The sequence below is a fragment of the Bactrocera tryoni genome, chromosome 5 (assembly GCF_016617805.1).
Source record: "Bactrocera tryoni isolate S06 chromosome 5, CSIRO_BtryS06_freeze2, whole genome shotgun sequence".
NCBI lineage: Eukaryota > Metazoa > Arthropoda > Insecta > Diptera > Tephritidae > Bactrocera > Bactrocera tryoni.
Window position 1 is genome coordinate 45,777,008 of NC_052503.1, and position 20,750 is coordinate 45,797,757.

The following is a 20,750-nucleotide window of genomic DNA, read 5'->3' on the forward strand; positions in this document are numbered from 1 at the left end:
GTTTCTGACATATCGAGCCAAACAAACTGAAAGATCGTAATAAAATGCTGGTATGGAAAACTTTTTCATTGAAGAGATATCTTTCAGAAATTGGGCATTTCTTATTGCCTGAACCAACGATGTAATCTCAGAAGAAATTTTTCAGCTACAATATAAACTGAATGATCGGAATCAAACACTTTTATGGACAACTTTTTCATTTGACAAGATTATTCACGAAATTTTGCATGAGTTATTGGCCAAGGTGCCATCTCTTAAGAAATTGTTCATATTGAGCATCCTTAGTATATAGCTGCTACAACTGATCGGTTAAAGTTTTTGTAAGGAATTATTTTTACGTCAAGTGGTCCACGAAAATTTCGAAAATTCACTGATTTTGAAAATTAGCAGTTCATTAGGAAGGGGATCAGACGCATACCCCGTGCTATAAAAATTTCGTAAAAATTCTTGTTTTTTTGTTTAAGTTGTTGAAGGTTGAAATTTAGACGACGATAAAATGGTAAAATTATTTTCTGATAAACTACTGTACGTAGTTTCGATGAAATTTTGTGAAGTCAGAGAAACATGTTCGTGCTATATTAAAAATACTTTTTTAAGGTCCTTTTGTTTAAATAATAATATTTAACATAATTTTTTGTTAATTAATTAAAATATTTTAAGTGTTCTTCATGTTAAAAAAAAGTTAAAAGTATGTGACACATCGCGGAAAATATTCACCTTTAACAATCAGCAAAGAAAATTTTGTTCATTCATACCATTCCAAATATATTGAATTTTTTGTCCTCCTACATCTTAAAACATATGCACATCGATCGTTGCGCAGTGACGTTGACAGTTTTTGAATGGATATTACTCTATATTATCTCATAAATGATTTAAATAAACATAAAATTAGGTTCCTTAAAGTTATGGTAATAAGATCCAAGGTTTAAAGTATTAAGGCAATTAATTATTTATTGTAAGAGGCTTGTTTAGTACAATGCAGCAAAACTGTAACATTATTTGTAACTTATCACAAAAGCAAAATTTAAAGGCAGTACTTTCCAAATCAATTAAGGGTATTTCTTTTGAACCTTACCTCTTACCAGATAATGTAATTCCTTAACTTGGGAGGATCACAGAAGCGGGAGTCACATGTGAACTGAACAAATTTTAAAACTGAACGTGGTTCTCCATCACTAAATGGTTACATATGCAATTCATCCAAATCCCTCAAACAAACTTTTAAATGCTCACTTCTTCATACCCTATGGAAATGGGTAAAAACATAAACAACCATGCTATATAAAACTACTTACATTGCCATAACTCACTAAATAAATGCGCCACAACCATTAAATTTCAAAACCATTTTAGTAAGAAGGGCCTTATAGGAACAGATTTCAAAATTGGACTAGGGCGTGAGTTATCCAAACATTCCCACTGTGAAAAGAAGCGCAATTGAATGACAGCCACGCCTCCTTCCCATTTAACAAACTTTTTAATTATACATATCTGGTTCCTTCATTTTACAGTATATCAAGCATCAATGAGACCTAGTATTGAAATTCGGAGGTATTCTTCTTGTGATGGCAGCATTCTTTGTTCCAAAAAGGACAATATCGGGGCGGGTACTTCCCTTAGCTACCACATAACTAAAAAAAACTTTTTAACTTTCGACTAAGAATCTCGCAGCGTTAATTTTTTCTTACAAAGAGATATATTTTAAAACAAACTGACAAAATCTAACTCGAATAATTTAACTAAATATGAGTCACTCAATTTTGATTTTATTCACACATTTTCAAATTACATATCTTAGAGATTGTGTTTGTAAAAAAAATAAAGTGAACCCTTAAAGCTTATTTTATTAATTTTTGAATTAAGGCTCAGCATTATACATGCTTGCCAAGGGAAGTCATCCATATTAAGCCTATCCATATTAAGCTATTTGAAAAAAGAAAGCGCATTACATTCCTATGTAATTAAAATCTCATTAGCATTAAAAACTGTCACTCAGCGGTTTGTTTAATGAGTAACAGACATTCAACAAAAGCATTTTATTTACGAGTGTTGCTTATGTAATTAAAAATTGGTCGCTAAGCACGGGCTTTTACACATATGTATGGACAACTTGATGATTTTTAAAATACAAGTGTTACTCACATTTTTGTTTAGGCCTACAAGGATCATCTGATTTAATACCATCCGATTACTTTTTATACAAGTATGTTTTTTTAAAATAACAAGCCCACAACCACGCGTGCTTTAAAGGAGGGGATTCAACGTTACAGCAATGAAATTCAGCCAAGTTTATCCAGAATAGTCACAAAAATTTTTAACAAACTAGTTCGTATATGTTCAATAAAAAATTACTATCGAAAGATGCCTTAATTTTTGGACACCCCTAATTTAAATAACGAAATTTTACATTTGTGTCATCTAAAGATTAAATACACTTCAAATGAGGTATTAAAAATTTAAAATTAATTTAGTGAATGGTACATTAAGCCTTAATCTCCCAATTCGACACGCTACTTGATCTAAATGTATTCAGTTTTGTTTGCGATTTTATAAGCAACTGGTATAAAGTTTGTAAATTGTGCGTGGTTTCATATCACTTTTACTCTAGTGTATGAAACGCATTCTCAAAGACGGCTTACAGTGCGCACCGCAGCCGATCATTGAATAAAGCCTGAATGAGTCCATCCGTCACCGCGCGTTACAATTGGATCTATTTCCATGGAATTTATTTATGGATTTGCGGAGGGGTCATGGTTTGACTGACATCAAAACGATAAAGCCACCGATCCCGAATTTCACAAGAAATAGATTTTTTAGCGATAAAGCTCACTTTTGCTGGAAATACCAAAATTTTCACCTTTAGACTTATGATAATCCACTACTAGGGAGAATTCGAAGCTCATATCTTCAAAAACTCAAGCCGGCCATAATGTTTCAGACTATGTGTAACGTTCATGAACCATTATTAATGACCTGATTGTGTCGGAATAGGAAGATGTTGATATTTACGACCTTTGATTAAAACGCTACTTTGCCAAACAGCCAATGAAATAATGAATTTATTGAAGGAAAGGTTTGGTAATACATTATCTCGCCTCATAGGCCCGTGGCCTATAAGATGGTACGATTAAACAGCGCTGAACTATTTTTGGGGGATTGTGTGAAATCGCTTGTCTAAGTAAATAAGCTCCAAAATATTCGCTGCGTTATTGATGACGTGTTTTCTTAATAAGATTATTATTTTCAATAAGTATCAACATAACCGTTATATTATGATGAGGTGGGGTTGCAACCTAATTTTACCTCCTTTCACTATGTGAGAAGAGTATTCATTATATGTAGCTTAAATGGTATTGAGATAGGTTAATTAAATCTATAAGAGCAGGATTACGTCCACTTTCTTCAAGGTTTCAGACCACAGATGCCCCTCTCATCTGGGTACACACTGGCCAAAAACGATTTTTTTACATATGGATCAATCAGCTCACAACTTCCGGCCTGAGGACTGAGGCGAGTAGCCCCTTGTGGCATTTACTACAGCGACCATATAAAGGATCGCAAATTTGGGATGGGATTCGTGGTGGGAGAGAGACTCCTTCGCCAAGTACTGTCATTCATATCGCTAATTTGCGCCCACGCCCCGACGGAAAAGTAGGACGATATGGCCAAAAATACCTTCTATGAGCACTTTGAGCGCATTTATGAGAATTGCCTTCGCCACGATATGAAATTCGTGCTTGGCGACTTTAACGCCAGGGTAGGTAAAGAAATTATCTTTGGTTCATCGGTTGGTAAATTCCATTTCTTTGATGAAAAATTCTGAAATAATTAGAAGCTAATCGACTTCGCCGGAAAAGATATGCATTCGCCTTTTTGCAACAAAAAACTCGCATTAACAAACACAAATAAGACTTGAAGTCGAAAATCTGCAATCGCATCAGAACAATTTTCTACTCGACTTGCACTCCTACTCTTTGAGAGAACTCGGCAACAACTCGGTATAAGGAAACTCTGGGACGACGTCTCAAACTCCTTACGCACAGCTGAAAACCTTTGGTTTTCGAAAATTTAAAAAGGACAACTGGTACGATGAGTGGTGCCACGTCGCAGCGTAGAGAAAACAGACTGCCTACCAAGAAATGTTACAATCGACCATACACGATGTGGTATGGGATAGATACCAAGAGTTGAAGAGGGAAACGAGACGCATTTGCAGACAAAAAAAGAGAAAGACCAAAAGACTTGAGTACCAAGAGCTTGACAAGCTGGCCGACACGGACAATTCCCGATGCCCAGAACATACCAAAATTATGGAGGGAACATTTCTCCAGCCTTTTCCTTCTTAACCACTAGAACTCAATAACTAATTACAATAAATAAATTAGGCACTCTGCATAACCTTCAAAATAAGTTTATATGATATTGACCCCTTTCGCCACATTTCATGTTTTTCTCAACATAAAAATATGCTTACAATTTGTAAAAAGTGTAGCGAACTATTCAATAGACTCGCATAATTTCGAAATTCTTTTTACTAATGTATCTACAATATTGTATAATAAAAAAATTTACTTCAAGCAAAGCTCTATACATAAGTTGAAGAGATAAGAACAAACAAAATTCTATGGAAACTATTTTACTGTGCCGGTAGGACCAATACAATGTACTATATATGAATGTGGATACATGATGTGACGACCTTCCCAAATATTATTATTATTTTACTTTTGCAACTAACTTCTGCGTCTAGATATACTAAACATTTAGAGGCTATTTGCACACACACCACTTCAAAGAAATTAATCAACGAATCAGAGAAAGACGGTCCTGTGGTTTCCTCTTCAGTGCTTAACATAAGAATTAATGAGTGGCATAATACACATCACACCATATCAAGAATGCATGCTATCATATCATGGTAAGCAGTGGAATGGGCAATAACCACTACAAAGAGCAACAACGTAAGCAGCGAATATCTGAAGTACCCACTTTTGTATGTATGGTGGATATGCACGCATCACTGACCGCTATACCTACGGTTACAAGTTTGCATTTAAATATATGAATGTATATACGGATTTAATGTTTAAGAAAATTAGAGTAGCAAGACTGCATAAGAGCCAATTTGGCTGTGGCAATATAAACAAAAATAAATATGAATCGTCAATATAAAATGGTACATTTGCCAGCGAAACCTAACTTATTCACACCTCAAACCTGCGTAACGACTATTCCAAGAATATTTAGGTACATAAAGGATGGCGATCTTTGTATAATTCGATTCATATTTGCTTACATATATGTACATACATATATACGCAAATGTAAAACACAACCATCAGAAATAGTGTTTGAGTACTTGAACACACGTTTCTAAAACTCAGGGATATAAAGGATAACTTTTACAGAGCAGCAGCATGGAACATATTAGCAGCCTCATGAAAGATGATGGCATCATTTGTTGCGGTATGCCACCAGTTGGTAAAAGACGACCAATCTTCAAATGCTCTAAATGCGAGAGTGGGAATATGCAGTCCTTTTCTACTCTTTTGTGACCTTATCTGCTTGTTAGTTTTCATTGCAAAAAGCAAGTAGCCATGTAACCACAATACTTCCTAAAGTGACTACTCTAATTACTCTTACAATTTATTTTCGCTAACAGTGGCAAGTAATTTTCAAACAATTTGCATGTTCAACTACATGCTAAGAATTCACTTTCACCTTTTCCTTTGCTGCGTTACATTGAAGCAATTTGTGTGTGTTATGTTCATTCGCTTACCGCATGCATGGCTTTGCAGGAAATTCGCAATTGTAAATGTGAGAGTATGGTTATTCGCAAACGCTCTTCTAGTTTGATTTCTGCCATTTTCGATAAGCCAAAGTAACACTTTTTTATGTTCTCTAACAAATTTTATCATCGTTCTACCTTTTACGCTCTGTCCCTTGTATTTATATTAAGGCAAAAGTTGAAGCTGCATTTGTCACATTATGTAAAGTGTGATTTGGTTAAATAAGTCGTTATGAATCATAATTGCATTGCAAGCCGTCATGGCACTGGTAGTTTCAACACTCTTGTAAGTCCTATGGTTTATTTAAAAACCTAACCAATAACGCATATTTTGCTTATTGACGGAGCCATTCAGCCAGAAATGAGCCTAATCGCTGAAGATGATTTTTCGATGAAAATACTGATCATTTTCAAATTTTTGCAGAGCCTAATTCACGAACATTCTACAATTCTGGTGGTCAAGCGACTTTAGTTCTTATGTCAATTTGACTTTTTAAGGATATTGCCCAAGATCTTTTCGCAAAATTCGCTACAACAACGTCACAGAGCTGTCCAACGCTTGAGAACTACGTGTGAGATATTGATTTAGGTCGTTCTCAATTGATGTGTTAGCGGCAGCAATATTCTCGACACTATGGGCATTTCTTTCACTTTCAAGTGAATTAAAGAGGTAATTACATTCACAATTAAGGAATTATTTCCCACTATACTCATCTATAGACGAGTAGGTACCGATTTTGTGCATATATACAAACCTCAATTTTTATTTTTACGAAATCTTTATTTCCTTCTATTTGATTCATAGAAAGGAAATTTCAAATTTCCTTATGATTAGCATTCGTTGACGCTGAGGTGGATTCCAGTTCGCTTTCTTTCTACTCTGCTTTATTGTTTCAACAAATTAGTAGATTATAAAATGCTGCACGAAACTCAGTGATGCTGCCTGTTGTGAGATTAATGTTCACAAGAAAACAATAAAAGCGATGACATAATGAAAGCAAAGAAAGAAAAGCACTGAAATCATCTGTTGCTGGGACAATGTACGGAATATACCGTTGCCTCGTTGGCACCCACAAGCACTGAAGCTCTTGACACTCAGTTTTAGCAGGCATTAATGAGCGGTGACAGAGCGAAGCAGGGCATAATACTACCATCATTGCTTTTCCGCTGAGAATGGACCACCGCAGTTAAGTAGGACATATTTTCTTTACACCAAAATGTTTCCCAATTTTTTTACATTTTCCTTTCTTCGGCATTTTTTTAAACTTTTTATGGATTCTTTCTTGTACGTATTTCTATGGCTTCAGAATGCGTAAACAGTCGAGCAGGCACAGTTGCCAGTGTGCACAGTGGTTAAACCCAAATAGGTTTTGGATTTTAAAGTAAAAGTATAGGTCAGAAAGTATGGACAAATTTGAAAAAAAATGGAAATTTTTTGGAGAGAATCAGACTAGCAATGTGGTTATGTTCCACGTCAGCAGGGCAATAAAAAACGAAAAAAATTCAATGACCTTAACTCAAAGCGACCATATACTGGCATACATTTAAAATTATTTTATATCCGAGTAATATGCTGTAGTTTTCTGATTACTCAATTTATGTGAATAGGTTTACCGATCAATATTTTTCTTCTTTTCGGAATGTGCAAAAATAAAAGAGGAATCTGTAGATACAGTTACTATTTTTGAGCTTTAAAATTTGGGTGGTCTAATTGTACATATATCATTTCAAGTCAACAAAGCGGTGTTTTCTCATAAATTTACTTTTACACTGATCGATTTTTGCACACGGTTTTCCACGGCCCAAATATCCCAAAGATGAAAGTCGGCGTCTATTGCACGATAATGCGCAGTCTCAGCGATCGACGCTTGTGACCGATTGTTTGACCAAAAATGACATTTTAATAATTAACCAGTCCCCGTATCCACCTGACATGGCACCCTGCGACTTCCTCCTTTTTGAAAAAAATGCATTTGCCCATAAAAGGAAAGCATTATGCAGACATAGAGGCCATTCAAAAGGCTTGCACCGGTATACTGGCGACCATCCCGGCCAACGAGCTAAAACACTTGTTCGACATGCTTTTCGACCATGCAGAAACCTGTATTGCTGTATTCTTGAATAAAATAAATTGATTTTGCCGAAAACACCATTTGTCGTGTTGAGTTTGAAAGGCACCTTGCAGAGCTGTAATTTCACACAGAGGATTGCATTAGCAAGGGGCACCTGTGGTTGAAAATTTAAAAAAAGTAGGCGTGGACCGGCCTCTAATAGAACATATCCCTTAAACAAATAAAGTTACAATAACCAAATATTATAGGAACTACAATCTATTAAAGGTACCTAAATAAAATTCAAAGATCATCTTTTTCTGACATTTATTTCATTTTGTAATTTGCAAAGGTATAAATTAATGTGTTTTTCAATAACTAGCTGGGTAGCTATGTCACGAAGTAAAGGAACCGGCTTTCTTATACAATTTGGAATTACACATATTTAAAATTGTTTAGTTTTTAATTAAAATGTAGTTAGCTATCAGTTCTGGTTTGGATCTTAGCTAGAATAAAAACGCAAAAATGTTATTTAATTTTTCCTGGATTCGATGCCTAATGTAATTGTACTCATTATTCTATTAACTGCGCAAGTAGAATAAGTACTGTTGATTATACCTTCCAACAGTACTTATTTTTGTAATGCGATAATGTTTATTATTATAGTGAACCCTAAAACAGAAGTACGTAATTTTACATTTTGAGAATTTATATACTATATACTGAACAGGGTATACTAAGTTTGCCACGAAATTTGTTATATCCAAAAGAAAACGTCGAAAGCGCGACAAAATATATTTATAACATAAATGATCAGCATACGCTGACATTTTATCATGTCTGTATATACGTGAACTAGTCCATCAGCTTTTTATACACATATCAATCTAAAATGTTGAACACACTTTTTCATAGAATTAGCATGAGTTATTGCTTAAGGCCTTTGCTGTAATCTTCCTAGAAGTTATACCTTCAGCTCAACTGAAATTAACTTTTTTATAATCTTGCAATATGTTAGTGCAGAGTATATTAGTTTTGTTCTTTAAACGGTTATATGTATATCATAAAATTAATCGGAGATGTTGGGTTATGTATACGAGTATATGAATGTTCAGGATGTCGAGATGAGTTGAAAAGCAGGTGACTCTTTTTCCTTACGTTCGTGAAAGTTGCAATGTAATCAAACATGAAACACGGGTTCCCTGGCAAAAAGTGAAGACGTCTTCGTAATCGGACCACTTTCACGTCCACAAAACGCCAATAATCGAAAGAGACAAAAGTGTTAAAACTAAATCAAAAATCAAGATACCAAAAATAAAATTGGTGGAAAGAATTATAATATAAAAATTTAATAAATATATCTCCGAAACAAATAAAACGATATCACCCAAATTTGGACAGGACAAATTTTTCCAACCCTGCTTTCGATAATGTGAAAATACGTGAAATCAGATGACACCCCGCCCATCCACTATATAACGGTACGTTAAAAACTAATAAAAGCGCGATAAATCAATAACTGAATACGCCAGATACATTCAATTTTATTCTCTACGACGACTGGCGTGCAACAAAACAAGTTTGGTTTAAAAAAATTCTCTAACCCTCTTATAATACAGTGTGACATCGGACTACAATTACGCCTTCCTCCCATATACAAAACTTTAAACTTCATTTGGTTATTTCTTTTTCCAGTACACAAATCAAACCGCAGTTATTATTAGAGAATAAAACTTAAATAATAATACCTTCAAAGATGCCACCTTGCGATCAAAAATTGTCCAAATCTAACCAAATACCTGAGTTGACTTTTCATTGAAAATATCGTTAAAAAAGTCTAAAAAGTCTTGAATCGGAGTAATACTTAGCTTACCCCCCCTAAAACTAATATAAAGATTTTCGATCTTCCGTGCTACTTTATTCCGCATATATCGCCCAATATAAGGGTTAAGTTAATGAAATTATAGAACATGTTTTACTCATCTTAGAGAGTCTAATTTATCTTTGTGCGTAATATTTAGCCCCCATATAACTAATATATTTGGGGATTGGGGATTGTATTTGAGGTACCTAAATGAAACTATGGGGCATTATATTAGTCTGTTATTAAATGTATGCAGTTTTGGCGAAAATAAATGAAATCAAAATAATTATATACTGCTTATAATGATTTTCATTATTCCATTATTTATTATTATATATTATTACATATCAGCCTATATCTACCATAGCTTGCTTAGTTTTAGGTGATACATACCACCGTTAGGTGGTCGCTCTGTAGCAATTGGTTGCAAAAGTATAAAAATTGTGTTAGTTAGAAAATACTTGAGTGAGGTCGTAGTTACACTTCGACAATAATAAAATTTGGTTGACATTGGCAAAGTCATTTGGGAGATATGAGGTTTCCTATGCAGTCTTTCTTAACCCACTTTAAGTAGTTTTCAACATAATCATTGTAAAAAGTCTAGGGGTTGTTGCACTCATTCTCACTCGAATCGACTATGCCGTTACGTACTTTTCTTCACATTAATCAACCACATCATACCACATTCGTAGATGGTTCATGGAGTTGCTTTGCGTAAACTTATATGGTACCCTTAAATCAACATTATTTATGCACCTATCCTTATTTAAATGACTTACAATGATTTTCTATGTTTAGCTCCGGGGTAAGCAAAACACTGCTTACATGATGCCAGAATTCGAAATCTTTTATTATCATACTGCACAATGTCGATGAGTAAATCTACCACAAATTGTTTAAGTAAGCTTGTTAGTGCAAAATCTTATCTTTCAAACGCTATATAATGCGATGTACTTCCATCGCATTTGTGAATTGCTCGGAAAGTTTTCTAAAGTCATCAATTGGAAAAATATTTGATTTGTTTTTACTAGAACTTATATTTATGCAGACAAGTTGACATATGTTTGTATAAAATGTTGTGCCAAAGGTCTAACTTCATACGAGTGTATTATTTTCGTATATTTTTTAATTTTTAATACCACATATAATTTTAACTTCACCCCAACTAAGCAAACTGTTTCCTCTATATAAAATAAATAATGAGAAGGAAGTATGTAAGAAACAATATTGTGAGTGAACTTTTCAAGTTTCAATTGAACGTAAATAATTCATAGATATTTGTTTGTTTTACATCATAAAATGTGTTTCAACAAAGCTGCAGAATAGAATATATGTATGCTTTCGAAACTTTTTGGCAGTTAAAAATATTTCAATTTATGCATTTCAAATAAATTTTGGGTACGCACCAACACATAACACTAGGTTTGCAAGCACTTTATTGACACAATTTTCAAGTAATGAAGGGAAAGGGAGAAGCTATTTTGGTGATGTTGTTATTTTCATTTTTCATTTCAGCTCGTTAAAAAGAAAAACTTTTAAGGTAAAATCAAATTATCGTAAATATACATAGCATATATGATAGAAATTCATTTTGGTGCGGAAGGAGAAAAGTGTATCACAACATGTGTCCACAAAATTTGTATATACATTTTAGGGTGTCCGTTGATAGCACCCTGAAGTTTCGGCTTTAACCTTAAAAAAATTATCCAACGTAATTACTCTTTATTTTCTATTAAAACTGCGCCTAAAAATGGGATTTTTGATATTTTACACTACTTACAAGCAAATAATATTTGCGCTCTACAGAAATGGTTTTATTAGTTTTTTCCACAAAAGAAAAGTATTTAATAGTTATACTCAGTTAATGTTATACTTATGTATGTGGGATTAGAATTGAGATCGCATTCCATAGTTTATCCAAATTGACAGATAAGTGGCAACCAATTATCCTAATGTCAAATAGTGGATGCCAACTGTGGATTACGATCAAGTTGTGGGCGGTAAAGCTTAGCGTCCATCATTTTCACTTTCATAATGTTCAAATCTAAAGTGTTGAAGTTTATTTTTCCTACATGTATATCAAATGTATTGGAAATCCATGAAAGTCTTATGAATTGGATGTTGATCATACAACATGGCGCACTCGTACACATGGACGAAGCAATATAATTAGGTACAGTTTAAAATGAAACAAATGAGCTTGTTTATTTTTAATGATTTTGCTAGGGTAAAAACTGAGAAAAAAATTTCTTTGAAAATAACGAGCCCCCTAATATGCCAGTATATATTGCATGCAAAATTTCATTTTACTTTAGACACTTACCAACTTTGAGTTCTAATTTAATTTGACAGCGCAATATTTTGTATTAACTTTTCTCGCGACGGAACACTTTTGCCACTTTGTGCTGCCAAACGTAGTAAAAATTAATTTTTTTGCACATAAATACATATTCAAATTTACGCTTAGTAGTCTTTGACATTCTTATGTACAGAAAACTCAAATCCAGAAACAGAAATTATAAATTTCTACAACAAAAATATGTATTATAAAAATACGCACTAATGTGACAAAAATTTTTTTCTCATAAGCAATATAACTAGTGCGGCAGAAAGGCGGAAGTATACAACTAGAAAAATCAGAGGCCTCAGATGCTGCAGAAGTAAATGATGTGGAAGTGCTGCAAGCTGCTGAACGGTTCGGCATGTTCCGGGTCTGAATGGAATTCCAAACGGGCCTGCAGCTCGCAGTGAAATACAACGCAAAATCATTTAAGAAGTTAAATACACAATGTCTGCGAGAAGGAATTTTCCCTAGGTTAACGAAATTCAACAACTATTGTTATTACGGATGGCCAGAAAACGCTCAACTGTTGACGCAATTAAGAAGCTCACAGGTTTAGATGGATGTACGACAACCAAGAATATTGTGCGATCCTAACGTATGATATGAAAAAGACATTTAGTTCGGTTTACACGCTCCATATATTGCGTGAATTAGAGGCCAAAAAATGCCTAAAGGCTGCTGCTCTATGACACGGATGAAGAACGAAAAGAGTAACTGGTGGTGTATCTTTTATGATGGACTACTAAGATTCCCTCTACTACCAGGAGACCAATTACCGAATTCGCCGATAATATAGCTGTAATCATAGTTGCTAAGAAGCTTGCCAAACTCACTATATGTATAGTGAGAAGGTAGAAAAGATAAAACAATGGCTAAGCTCAAAACTTCAACACGCAGAAGAAAAAAAAAAGAAGTAGTGCTTATTACAAGCAGAGAACAATTCGAGAATATCTCGCTTAATATTGATAGAAATGTTGATATTGTGATAAATATCACCATCGTCCATAAGGGAAGCCGGATTGGTTAAATCGCTTTCAACACTCGTAGAGTGTGTATCAATAATTTTTTAATTTAGTATATCAAAATATTACTTATAAGCCAGGTTATATAAATTTTATATAATAATATAATGTCATTTTATTTTAATTTCATTTTATTTACACTGTATTTGGAATTAATGTTATAATTTTTTGTTTTTTGTTGTTTTTTTTATTTTTTTTAATTTAAACACGAAATTTAGTCGCGGTATTACTTTAAAAATAAGAAAATCGGCCGCTTCTCTATAAGCACAGAAAACATAGTTTGTGTTTTACTCATTAATTCAGTTTACGAGTATAGAAATTAAAGAAATGCTACTCTTCTTTAAATTGCCGATGGCGCTATTTTGACTGGCGCTGCTGCAAATGTTGCCGATACTCCTGACACAGCTAGTGCTGCTACTATATATGAGCTGTTATGTTGAGGTGAAGGTTACCTTTTTTGTAGCTTGAATGTTGAACAAATTGAATCAGTAGGCGTTTGCATACTGCACGTCTTGCCATATGAAGGAGAATATCAAAGCGTTGCATAAAGAGATGCAATATACATTATATATAGTAACGCCTTGAAAAGTGTGCAGATAACAAAAGCCAACTCCTTCTTTTAAGTTGAAATATTTATTTAAATAAGCATAAAGTGTTTAAAATATTTAATGGAAATAACGGTGCAAAGCATTTTGATAAAGGCAAACTTGGAATTAGATATAAAGAATCATCCAAATATAGTGTTCAGCAGAAGTGATTGTATTTGTTAAAACAATCTTGCCCTCAGATTTCATAAGACATAAATATTCTAAAGTTATATAAGGGATAATCCCTGAACTACTTCAATATATGTACATATATAAATATTAACAACAAACATAGGAAAATATTAAAATCCTGATAAAGGGTGAGGTAAATAAATGTGAGGTTTTATAATCAGAAATAAAACCAATAAGAAACAAAGATGTAAGCCTAAATTCAGGAATACTAAAGCTGTCATACAAGCTGAACGATCCGAATCAGGCGCTTGTATCGAAAATTTTATAATTTCAAATTCTTGAAGGGAATCTTCTGCATTTTTGAAGAGTGATATAGCTTCGGTGCCAACGAAAAATATCTTTTTTGTTTGTGAAACCATTTGATAATTTTGTTTCAATATGACAGTTTATTCAAGTACTAAATGTAAGTGCTTGGATGTAAAAATTTTTGTAAGAAAAGTGACTATACGTAGAGTCAGTGGCGTCTGGCTTTTAAAATTTTTGTTCATCAGTAGAAAGCAATAATTTTCAATATCATTATTAATGAACTTTAAAATAAATGCAAATTCAACAGTTATGCGAATATAAATTTTATTCACATTTATTTACAAAAATATAAAGCTCTTGCAAAAGTCCAATGTAATGTCTCTAAATAAATAAGAAATAACCAATAACTTACAATTCAGACAGTAATAAAACATAAGTGAAATTATATAGAGAGATATTTAAAAATGAATAGACGTTTATATAAATCGAAGCGTATGAGTGCAAATGCAATTACCAGTAAATAAAATTTGACATTATTGCTTTTCTTGCAACAATCTAAAATTCCTTGTATAACTTGAAATTAACAACAACAATGTTTTTATTACACTAAGAAAATATATTGGACGGCATAGTTCTCCTTAAATGTAGATATTGATAAACCAGTATGGTATATACATACGTGGACGATATTGGACAATGAAAAAAAGCTCAAGCGACATACCAAAATTGGATCGCAGCTGTAATTGCACAATTTTTCAACACATGCAATTATTTATGGGCGCATAAATATGCACTCATATACATACTTACTCGTATTTAGCTATATGAAAATAGAAATGAAGAAGCTTGTTTTATATAGTTTTTCATGGTTTTATAGTATATACAGTTTTATTTTATGAAAAATATGCGGCAAAGCAAATTGACGATTTAGATGCACCAAAAAAACTAGAAAAACATAATTAATGTTTATTGCAAATTTTAGTGGGATTTTATGCAGGGCAAAGGACTAATTGACGTGATATTTGATTTCTTGTCCTATTATATTTATACATATGTATTTGTATTTTGAGAAAAAATCTTCAAGTAAAATTCATTATTATCGTATGCTAGACACACCTTTGTGCCATTCCTCTTTTACAAATACATACGTTGCATACCACAGCACATTTGCGATTACTTCAGACGTTGTGTTGCAGTAGACCTGTCGTGCAGATTGGTTGATATATGAATAATCTCATTTATTATCCCAAATAAAAAATAGGAATTTATTGGATACTTGCTTTTTACCGATACTATATAAAGTTTTACTTGACTAAGACCTTTCTAATTAAACTTAAATATTTTGAGTTCTTCAAATGGACCAGTACACTATACATATACAATATAAGTTGAGTCAAAGTAGATATATTGATTAGTCGAAAAAGTCATTTCGTATTTTGTCAATAGATCTCGTTGCAGTCGTATATACCCAGTGCTACCAATCACATTGTGTTATACTATATAGAATGTGATCAAAATTTAAATTCGAGGAAGTGTAAAAAAGTTACAGCTGTTCAAGTATGAGTGAAAATAATGAAGAAATTCGCTATATTTTGAAATTTTTTTATAAAATAGGGAATAATGCCACGCAAGCCCCCCATGAAATTTGTGATGTTTCTGGAGATGATTCTGTACGGGTAACACAACAACGGTTCACTCACTTCCGTTCTGAAAATTTCGAAATTTTTATTTACACTGATGAAAGTTTTGCACTGATGGAATAATGACTCTAGCGGAAAAATGGCAAAAAGTTGTCGACCAAAATGGTAGATATTTGTTTATTTATTTATTAGTATAAATACAAAAAATATTTAATCCGAGTCAACACATTTTTGACATACAGGCATACTGTTATTAAGAAAGGACTCTGCCCGAATTTCTATAATATATTTCACAAGTTGACTGGGGACTTGAATTGTTTGAATTGGAACGTCAGGGTAACAATATATACCAAAATTGGTTAATATTGGTTGAGTAGGTCTTGAGATATGAATTTTCATTGTAATGTGGTTGGCACCACACCTATCATTCATTTTGACCCCGGCTCCTGTAATGTCCGCTCATACCATCCCAGGTATAAAATTTAATGCCCCTGGAGTATTGCTTTGAGTGGTCGGGGTTATCACCCGATTTTATCCAATTTTATAGTGACGATTGGGGTGCTCAAGCTATTTGAATATTGTACTTTAAATGTTTTGTGGACGTGGTAGTTTTCTAATTACGCCTATCTACGAACTCGTCCTCTTTTGTCACGAAGCACGTTGGTAGACAATATCTCAAATTTGACTGAAGTTATAGCTTGCATGGATGGAAGAACGAACGGACAGACAATCGATTTTACCTCGTCTCGTCGTATTGATCATTTATATATATAAGTATAATCCTATATTTATCTCGATTAGTTTTAGGTGATACGAACAACCGTTAGGAGAGTAAAACTAGTATACTATGTGGAAACATAATGTGAGAAAATAAAAATGGAGTATTTTTTGTATGTTAAGTATATCAGATTTGTCTTTCACTTAAGGCTCAAAATTAGTATAGTGTATATAAATGAGAACTTGATTGATTTATTTCTTCTGTGTTTTTAAATGAAACATATTAGTTTTCTTTAAAATGTGTCCACTTAATTTCAATAGGGTTATTCTTACTCTCACATTATCGTATCTTAATTTGAGAGCAAAATATCATCTCACTCAAGTGGTCAACGTGTTCGTAGTATAGTATATAATTTTATGTATGATATACTATATATGGTTTACTCTTCATTACTGCCGAGTATAACGAAAGCTCAAATACTTATTTCTTCCTTATAGCAACAGCGTCGAACGATGTCCGTTATACGAAAGAAATGCCTTAAAAGAGTTAAGTGTTATATAAAATAAAGTCAGTAAAAAACATATTATTACTAAAATAAAATTACGGATAAACATGCACATAGACGTATGTCTATATGGAAGTGCATTTGACAGAAGTGTCTGCAGTAGCGACACTTATGCTAGTGAAAGAGTGATTGGTTTCTGCCATTTACCGTACATACATACAAGGAGCACGAACGGTGTAAGTTTTAGGTCAACTGAGACACACCTCCTTCTATGAATTCCAGAAAATTAAGGAAAATCACATAAATAAGTCAGGGAAAGGAGAACTATTAAAAAATTTACCACTTTTGAATGGACGGAAGTCATCTTTGCTTATACTCTTACATTCACTAGATACTATATATACGTTTACATGCATTTTCAGCTATTTATTATTACTCTTTATTAACGTCATTTGTTATTTTTTCGCAAGCGTGTTTCCCATGGCACTCTACCACTGGCAAATTGATTTCTGTAAACATTTAACGACGTTACATACAAGCAAGAGCCACGATAACAGGACGAAAGGAACGCAGACACACAGAAATAGGGCGAATTGCTTGAAGGCTTGTTGCTTCCAGTATTTCATGAATGCAGCATATCTTTGTATATACCATGTACTTCGTAGTCGCTTTCTGCCAAGGCATGGCTTGCAATGATGCTTTCCATATTATACGTGGTTTCTTCAGAGAAATTTCAGGCAGAATGCCTTGTCATGCTTTATATGGAATGCTGATAAATGTACCTCGGCTTGGCAGAGCAATATTTTCATCGCTGAATAAAAAATGGCGTATGATGGACACAATTACATATACTATGTATATAAAAAAATAGCATAGCCATTGCTATACGACAATATTTGTGCAAATGCATATCATAAATGAAAACCAAGAACTGGGACAGGAAATATACTGGGAAAAGCTTCAGCTTCTAAGCGTGAAATTTATGATTTAGCACTTTAATGCTTTATTGTTAATGACAATTATCAGTCTAACATCTCGAAAGCTTTAATTCGATGAATGAAACAGAAGTGCGTTGTTGGATTTAGAAACCGTGGATTTTATTGCTCATTAAAACAAGGACACTAACTAAAACAGTGAATATTTTCTTACAGTTAAACATGCAAGGAAGCTGAGGAAACTCAAATCCTGTGATGGAGCAGCAAAAATTTATCGAATCCTCAACCTTTCTCTAATATAAATTAAACGAGTATGAAAGTAAAAAACAAAGCGTAGCGAATGAAGACACACAAGTACATAAGTTTTTTGATTTAGCATTGACACTATTAGCATTTATAAAATCTTTGACTAGCAAATGATATGAATATAGTGAGTAAATTGCGGATTTTTTTAAAGCAATAATAATAATCACATCGAGCAATTATCTCGAGTTTATGCTGAAATTTTATATTTAGATCAATTATAATTTTATTTTTTATCAAAATTAAAATATTTTATGTATATTAATGAAACCTAAAAAATATTATCCGTAAAAACTAATTTTCTGCCTCCTCGTAGGGGGACCTTTGGAGAAATACGGAGGGTTGTCATGAGTCCTCACACTTTATCGCTGTGGTATCTGACAAATGCCAATAGTGGTTGGATCGCGAGCAAGTTAAGGAATGTATTCCTTATAATAGTAACAAACATCAAAACAACCTTTTGTTTCAGTAAACAGAATGCACGTTTCTAACCTGATGACAAGGTGAAATACTTAAGGTTTAGCTTTTATAAAGGCTTAGGAATTTTTATGGATTATAATCAAAAAAGTTTTTATAAAAATTCGTTTGTATTTGTGTATGAGTTAAAACCAGGGAAACTCTTTGTCTGCCTTTCTATCCGTCCGTCCGGTCGTTCGTCTGTGCTTGCTGTAACTTAAGTAAAATGTGAATATTTAGATGAAACTTGGTGCAAATATTCTTTGGAAAAAAAAGGCGCCACACCCACAAAAGGTCATTAACTGGTCAGTAGGGTAATATGGCCTGTTCTTTTGACATTTTTTTATAGAAATTTTTATTCTACAATAGAACTTTTTTCACATATCATGAGGTGCGTTGTGGAGTTTATAAATAAATTTTTTCGGAATTTTTCTATGACATCTGTCGGATAAATGGCTGGGTGAATGAGATGTGTTTTTTCACTGGCGGACACGATTTATCATCTTTGAATCATATAAAATACAAAAACTCAATTTATTCTTAAAATGTACGTGAATTATTTTTGGACATTTTTCGAAACCTTCCAATGATAAAGTGAGATTCTATATTAATTCTAAGGGGAGGGGGGGGGGTATAAGGGAATAGAAAATGCAAAAAAAAAAATTAAAAAAGATTACCCTACTGACCCCTTAAAGGAAAACATATGAAGTGCCTTAACTTAGCACTAAATTTAGATTCGGAACAGTAATTTCGCCCAGAGTAAAGTGGTGTGGCTCCGCTCTTTAATAAGTTTAATGATTATATCTCCTGGACCACCAAAACTTCGATAGGCAAGTTTGCTCAGAACAATTCATATAACAAATTTTACTGACAGTGTAAAATGGACGAAGTCAAAAGATAACCCCTCCCACTCTTCATATAACGATACTGTTCAAGACTAAACTTAAGCACGATAAATCAAATATCACTCTAAACTCTTAATAGTATGAGAGAGCTTTATACCAGCCGGTGTAAAAAGTGAAATATGGGTGAGACACCTCCCTCTATTAGGTAATATTTCATAGCTTACGACCTCCTCAACCGATTTAAGGGGCTATACCAGTGTGACGCATGAAAAATTAGGCGATTTTCGTGAATTTTTTTAAAAGAAAGTACTAGATTGAATGTTTCGACGTTCTATGGACGTAATGAAGTAAATTTTTAGCTATATTAAAAAAAAAAAAATTTTACAAAAATATTGAAAAATAACGGAGTAATGTGCTGTCTGCGGAAGTGCCAAAAAAAGTGCCTCAACTGCTGGCATGATTCCGGTCGATTGAGTAGCTGAAACAAAAAAATTCAAAATGTTTATTAAACTTAAATATATTTTCTATACAATGGACTACGATCTTTGAAAAATATCAAAAATTAAGAAAATGGCGCCATTTTGAAAAAAAAAATCGTTTTTTTACGAAAAAAATTGTCGTTTTTTAATGCCAAATTGACAATTTTCAGCCAATCAAAAAGATCGTAGTCTATTGTATAGCAAATGTATTCAACTATATCCAGTTTTAATTTGAAGTGGATCGGTTAATTTCTCGTTGAGTTATAGTGTCAGCAAATTTGAAAAATGTTGTTTCGAGAAAAACGCGTTTAAGGTTTCACTTATATATGTTTGCACCTCTGAGCGGTCGCTTTTTAGAACGCTGCCATTCAAAAACTATTTAAAATACGACCTCGCCGATTTCACAGGATATTTTTGAATATATAAGCTATCGAAAAAAGCAAAAAAAAAAATTGTTTTTTTGAAAGTGTCACACTGGTATAGCCCCTTAAACCAAATTTGGTATGTAACATTTTTTTAAGATTTTTATGTTACAGTGCGAAAATGAACGAAAGCGGAGTGGAAGGATGGTCATATCTGACTTTGATTCTTACAAGCTTTAATAGTATGAAATGTTCGGCTACACCCAAATTTAATTATTATTTGTTTCTTTTCTTGTTTTAGAATAGAAATTCAAACAAGATGTAATATGACATTATTTGTATTTAGCAAAATGTTAGTTTTAACTTTCAACATTAATAGGTTAAAACGCAATTTTATGTTCAAATAATTA